Below are 6,620 nucleotides of genomic sequence, written 5' to 3' on the forward strand. Positions count from 1 at the left end.
GGGCCATTGTATGGTCCTTCACGAAGCGTTTCCCCAGCGTCATCTTTGCAAGAAGGGGTTTGTGGATTCCGGGGTTGCTGGCACTGGAGCAGGCGAGCCGGCGAAGCTTAAGGAGGGAGACTTAAATAAACCCTGATATTTCATCGCAATCGGTTCCTAGAAAACAACTGTGTGTGAAGTTGTAGATATTTTTTATTAGCTATGAAAGACGAATTTGGAGTACACTGGCAAAGGATGGTGTTTTAAATGTACGACAAATTTTTGTAGTACTAATACAATTGTCATTTCAAATTTTGGAAAATTTCAGGGGTCATTTGACGTTTTAAGACATTTAAGAGATTTTCTAGCCATTTAATGACCGTAATTGAAATTTGAACTGCATGTACATGCAACACTAACCATAATTGTTTGAAAACTCATATTTTGTGTACTTGTGTGTGATTTAATTCCATGTGCAGTAAATTGGAAGGAATTTTTAAACATATTGGTCTAATGGCTATAATGCAATAAAGCATGGAGTGACATGGCATTTTAATTCGAAAAAATTAAAAAAACAATATCAGAAACACATGAAACCTTGGGTGATGTAATGTCATGCCACCAAGATTATGTGGAAAAAAATTTGGCATGTTTGACGAAAGTTTGGACACACCCCTCACAAACCGGAGCTACTCACCAGAAGGCTCATGGTTCCGAGAGGGAATAATGCATGTTTGATGACAAACGGAAGATAGCTTCCTCTTACGGCCTTCAATTTTTTTCTACGTTTAACGTGCACTACTATAACTGTAATGTGAAATTTTGGAAAAATCTAGGGGTCATTTGACCTTTTAAAGACATTTAAGTGATTTTCCAGCCATTTAATTCAAATTTGAACTACATCTACATGCAACATCTAACCATAATGGTTTGACAAATCATATTCGTGTACTTGTGTGTGAGTTAATTCCATGTGTAGTAAATTAGAAGGAATTTTCAAACATATTGGTCTCACGACATGGACACATGCATAAGTATGCATGGAGTGACATGGCATTTATTTCCAAAAAATAAAAAAATGATCAGAAAAACATGAAACCTTTGTTGATGTAATGTCATGCCATCACGATGATGTGGTAAAGAAATTGTCATGTTTGACGAAAGTTTGGACACACACCTCACAAACCGGAGAAACTCACTAGAAGGCTCATGGTTCCGTGAGGGAACAATGCATGTTTGATGACGAACGGGAGATAGGTTCCTCTTACGGCCTTCAATTTTTTTTCTACGTCTAACATGCACTACTACAACTATAATTTGAAATTTTTGAAAATTCTAGGGGTCATTTGACCTCCAAAAGACTTTTAAGTGATTTTCTAGCCATTTAATGACCGTAATTCAAATTTGGACTACATCTACATGCAGCGCCTAACCAAAATTGTTTGAAAAATCATATCTATGTACTTGTGTGCAAGTTAATTCCATGTGCAGTAAATTAGAAGGAATTTTCAAACATATTGGTCTCACTACATGACCACATGCATACGTATGCATGGAGTGACATGGCATTTTAATTCCAAAAAATTAAAAAAATGATCAGAAAAACATGAAACCTTGGTTTATTTAATGTCATGCCACCAAGATGATGTGGTAAAAAAATTGGCCCATTTGACAAAAGTTTGGACACACACCCCTCACAAACCGGCGCAACTCACTAGAAGGTTCGTGGTTCCGAGAGGGAACAATGCATGTTTGATGACGAACGGGAGATAGCTTCCTCTTACGGCCTTCAATTTTTTTTGTATGTCTAATGTGCACTAATGCAACTTTCATGTGAAATTTTTGAAAATTTCAGGGGTCATTTGACCTTTTAAAGACATTTAAGTGATTTTCTAGCCATTTAATGACCGTAATTCAAATTTGAACTACATCTACATGCAACGCCTAACCATAACGGTTTGAAAAATCATATTTTTGTGTACTTGTGTGCGAGTTAATTCCATGTGTATTAAATTAGAAGGATTTTTCAAACATATCGGTCTTAAGGCATGGGCACACATGCATGGAGTGCCATTTCATTTTAATTCCAAAAAAATAAAAAATGATCAGAAAAACATGATACCTTTCTTGATTTAATGTCATGCCACCACGATGATGTGGTAAAAAAATTGTCTATTTGACGAAAGTTTGGACACACACCCCTCACAAAACCGGAGCAACTCACTAGAAAGTTCGTGGTTCCGAGAGGGAACAATGCATGTTCCATGACGAACAGGAGATAGCTTCCTCTTACGGTCTTCAATTTTATTTCTACGTTTAACGTGCACTAATACAACTGTCAGGTGAAAATTTGGAAAATTTCAGGGGTCATTTGACCTTTCAAAGACATTTAAGTGATTTTCTACCATTTAGTGATCGTTATTCAAATTTGAACTACATCTGCATGCAATGCCTAACCATAACGGTTTGAAAAATCATATTTGTGTGTACTTGTGCGTGAGTTAAAAAATCATCAGACGATGTAAATATCTGGTGTTCAAACAAGAAAATGTAAAGATCTGGCAAGACACCCGGCCCCCACATGATTGGCACTATCTCATGGCTTGAGGTTTGGTATGTGAGTGGGGGGGATCATTAATCAGACACGGTTCTGCATTGGAAACTGTAAGCTATTATGTTCACACACGCATTCTGGCTATTATGTTCACAAACGGATTTTGGTGCGGGAATCGTGTGTAGTTCAAACTACAGTACTCGGAAATTCTGGCGACTGCCGTGTGTACTGTCCCTGTCGATCTAGATTTCGGCCGCCAATAAATACTACCTTGCTCATGTCGTCCCGCCTGCATTCTCATCTACATCCTCCTCTCACTCGCCCTCTCTCTCTCTCAAAACTCTGCCATGGCGCCGCCGGTCTGCCCACGCGCCAATGGGGAGTCGTGACCCCCGAGGATGCTCACTCGATTAGCAGCGACGAGGACCCCTACGCGCCGCCTGACGAGGTTGCGCCGGACCCCCCAACTTTGGATTTGTTTTGGGGCCTGGACAACCTTTGTCTGTGGAAGTCATTGTCACTGGCTGAGAAAGCCATGCAAGTGGCATTCTTGAAGGACATGAAGGAGGAGGAAGCCAGGTACCAGGCGGCCTGCGAAGCCCGTGATGCCGCCTGGAAAAAGGAGCCGGCGGAGCTTTGGGGGCGGGCGCGTCGTTGTGCCAAGGAGGTGTATGAAGACATGTACTTCTCGAGGAAGGTCATAGGCGCTGGGCGCCTCATCGCTGCGTGGAGGTGGGCCGATAAGCTCCAGCGTGCGACCGACGAGGAGCTCCGATGGGCGCAAGATCAGCCACGCGCGTCTGCCAGTAAGAGGCAGATTGGTATGTCAAGCGCTGCGAGGCGGAGGAGGCGGAGTACTGCCTCCGCACTGGGAAGATGGCGCGCACGAGGGAGCTGCTAGCGAGGGGCTGCCGGAATACCGGCCCCAGGAGGGATTATTAGTTTTAGTATTGTTTGTTTTGAATTTTATGCATTGTACCTAGTAGTTAAGTATCATCACGTATATGTGATGATATTATATATATATATATTCTATGATAAACTAATGGAATAATATATATATATATTATGAATTCTATTTTCTATCTGTTTTTGTGTACTAATTTGAATCTAGGTGTTATCATCCACATATATAGAATGGAAAGTGTATATACACACATTGAAACAGAACATATAAGAATGGAAAACATAGTACACACATTGAAATAGTGCAATAAACAGAGCAATACTATGATTGCTGTGAATACATAGCTATCCGCGTCGAAACGACTTTTCAAAATAAAATGCATCCATGAGACCATGACCAGCAGCCCTTGCCTACGATAGCTCTTGGCTCTGCCTGAACTCGTGCAGGCATTCGTCCAAGCGGTCGACACGCTCGCGGTACATTTGGAGTGTGATCTCGAGCTCCAAGTTGGTTATTTCATCGGAGATCACCAGCTCGAGGATGCGACGGCCATGTTCCTCTACTGCGACCAGGTGGACACCTGGGCCAAGGAGGCGGTCAAGCCTATGGACTAGCATGCTGGCATCCAGCGGGCGTCCGGTGCAAGTACGGCGCGGTCGGCCTCTGGTGCAAGTACGGCGCTGACAGCCTCTGCCCATGCCTGGCGAGGAATGGGGGTACTGACCGGACGTGTACCCAGCTGTGACGCCGTGTCGACAGCAGGCTAGCGCTGATGGATCTGCTCTTGCCGTGTGGCGCGCCGCGCCTCTCGCTCTGCAATGCTCCAACGGTCTCGCCGTGCAGCGAGCCTCAGCCTATCGGCGTGGACGTTCCTAGCTTGCTCTACGGCACGCCATCGATCATGTTGTGCAGCAAGCTGTAGCTTGTCAGCATTGACATGCCTATCTTGATCCGCGGAACTCAAGCGCCATGCACCAAAGGTCTGCTCAACCCTGGCGATGACTCGCATCACGGCATCGTCCATCGTGTTTTCGGGGAGCACCTCGGCCTCGACGGGCCGTGGTGCTTGCTCGTTTTCCTCTTCGACGAGGTTGATGGCAGAGGCGGCGCTTTGGTGGGTTGGCATGCTTGGAAAAGGTGGATGTGCTATAGGTTGTGCTTGTCGCCTCCGTGCGTCACGCGCCACCTATGCGCAATATCGCTGGGTGGCGGAAACAAGTGAGGACATGGCGGGAAACGGTGGCGTGTTCATAAAACACCGTCAATTAATGGAAACTTAGCATAGAAGGAACATCGAGCTAGCACATGAAGGAGATGATGATCAGATGAACACGGACCACACTAGGGAACCGTTTATGTTATTATCGGTATTCGCACGCATTTCTGATTACAGACTTGTTTACCACATATCACACACATCTTTTTATATTGAACCGTTTCTGTTCTCTTGTCTCAGCACAAACAGTTCATCTGAGTGAACCGCGTGCCGTATATCGCACACACCTTCAGCTGGCTTCCCGTTTCTTTTGTGTTGCCTAATCACAAACAGTTCATTCGAGTGAACCGTATGTTGTATATCGCAAACACCTTCATCTGGCTGCCTGTTTCTTTTGTTCCTCCTCATCGCAAATAGTTAATTGAGCTGAACCATATGCCCTGCATCGCACACACAACTAAAATCTGAACCATCTTTGATGCATCCTCCATCGCAAATGTTTTGCACCTTTTTTGACGGTTTTTTACACCACCGTTTGCGATTATTTCATCGCACATAGTTTTGTTGAAGGGTCTTTGATCGTAGTGTCGTGTTAGCAGCAACCTGCAGTAGTGGTAGCCGGATCGTCAAGATCGACTCCCACAGAAAACAATCGCTATCTCACCGAAACATCGGGACACCTTCGCCTCTATCAAGTGGTATCAGATTTCCAGGTTGCTCGGTGAGATTTTATAGTTTTTCATAGTTTTGATCGAGTCTGTTCATCATACCAACAGTCCACAAAAAAGCCAAAAAAATTAGGATTAGTTCATCATATTCGAACCAATCTGAGCCTTTGCATAATCTTTTTAGGGTTTTGCTTTGTTGAATTTACAGTTGCATCATCGTGTCTAGTTGCTGCTCTTAGAATCTAGTCCTTTAGAGTTTTGAATTATGTCACAGTTTGTCACGCCGCCGCCACACAATCTTCATAGCCGCTGCCATATTCCACCACCGCTGCCATATCCTACCACCGCAGGCATATACCACCACCGCTACCATATCCTACCAACATATATCCACCACCAATCCGAGTTCTTTTCATATTAGGTTTGTTTTCGAGATCTATCTATTTTCCGATTCATGTTTCCTTGCCTGAGTAGGTTTCAGGAAAGAAACAACTTAGTTTTAATGTTAGGACAACCTTCTGGTGCTGCTGCTACTACTGTTGATTCTTAGCTCATGCTGCTACTGCAGAGGTGGAGGACTATTACGAGGATGAGGTTCATCAAAATCAGAACTACGTGCAATTACGAGCGCCACCAGCACCAGGTCGACCTCCTGCATATAATCGCAATGGTAGGGCTGTAGCACCACCTCAAGTACCATATTATGACCATATTCGTAAACTAAAATTGAATATTCCACCATTTGAGGGTCGATACACTCCTGATGTCAATACTAGGAAAAGGGCTATAGATGATATGGCCACTAATGGCGCACCAGAAACGTGGTCGCCACTACTATATAGTAATGGCGCACCATGAGCTGGTGCGCCATTAGTGTGGTAGACACTAATGGCGCACCAGACCCAGGGTGCGCCATTAGTAACAATTTTCTTTATTTTTCCAAAAATACTAATGGCGCACCAGGGAAGAGTACGCCATTACTAGTTTAACTAGTAATGGCGCACCTCCAACACAGTGCGCCAATACTATATTTTTTTCCAAAACTACTATCATTTTTCTTTTTTCGAACTCATGAATATTTTTAAATTCAATTCATGGGCACTTTTTGAATTCATGAATATGTTTTCAAATTTGATGATATTTTTTCATATTCAATATGAAAAAAATATTGAATATTCATGAGGACACTCCATCTCGATCCCCCTCCTACTCGATCGCTATCCCCCTCGCCAGATCCCCCTCGCTGCCGAGCAACCCCCGCACCCTTCCCCCACTCCACTGCCGCCAACGACCCGC

Source organism: Triticum dicoccoides, chromosome 3A (assembly GCF_002162155.2).
Source record: "Triticum dicoccoides isolate Atlit2015 ecotype Zavitan chromosome 3A, WEW_v2.0, whole genome shotgun sequence".
Lineage (NCBI taxonomy): Eukaryota > Viridiplantae > Streptophyta > Magnoliopsida > Poales > Poaceae > Triticum > Triticum dicoccoides.